The sequence below is a fragment of the Acomys russatus genome, chromosome 2, assembly GCF_903995435.1.
Source record: "Acomys russatus chromosome 2, mAcoRus1.1, whole genome shotgun sequence".
Lineage (NCBI taxonomy): Eukaryota > Metazoa > Chordata > Mammalia > Rodentia > Muridae > Acomys > Acomys russatus.
Genome location: NC_067138.1, coordinates 4,052,627 through 4,053,285, shown reverse-complemented (window position 1 = coordinate 4,053,285; position 659 = coordinate 4,052,627). Strand labels below are relative to the sequence as shown.

The following is a 659-nucleotide window of genomic DNA, read 5'->3' as shown; positions in this document are numbered from 1 at the left end:
TCTCCTTATTCCCCTCCCCTATGACTGTTCCTGAGGGGGATTTCCTCCCCCTGTATATGAGAGAAGCATGGGAGAATAGCAAAGTAGAAGGATCCAGAGGGTCCTAGAACCCTACAAGTAGAACATTATGATAGGCAGATTTGGGCCCAGGAGTCCCACTCAAACTAAGGCACCAGCCAAGGACAATACAGGTTCTTCTACTTTTGATCTTGCTCCTTGTCCTGGGAGCTCATCCAGGCTTGCCAGATTTTCATAGGTCAGAACACTGCTAGTAGACACAGCATCTCTCTTCTCTGCCACCTACTGAGACATATGTGGCACAGCAACCACACCTGCAATGCCTCTAAGGGCAGGTAGCTTTTCCTTTCATTTAAAAAAAAATTATATATATATAGTTTAGGTGCTGTACCAATCCAGATTCCAAAGAATTATCAAGAAAATCACCATTACTTCTCTGGTAAAGCTGGAAAAAAAATCTCCAAACACTTTTAGACAAAGCACTTAATCCATGGTTTTTTCCCAGTAACATCCATGAAGGAAAAATAATAACGTGATTAGTCTTTCATCTTAAACAACCAGGATGTATATAGCTTATTAAAACGATGTTAATTTCAGGAAGTACTTATGCTGCCAAGATTAAATGCCAAGTTTAGGGATTT

General features: G+C 40.7%; 1 non-coding gene across 1 annotated transcript; it reads right to left on the bottom strand.

The window, feature by feature from the left end:
* Positions 1-220: 220 nt before the first annotated feature.
* On the bottom strand, positions 221-354 carry LOC127207846 (small nucleolar RNA SNORA17). The gene has a single exon (XR_007833029.1). It is a non-coding gene; the product is annotated as a small nucleolar RNA SNORA17 (small nucleolar RNA).
* Positions 355-659: the final 305 nt, after the last annotated feature.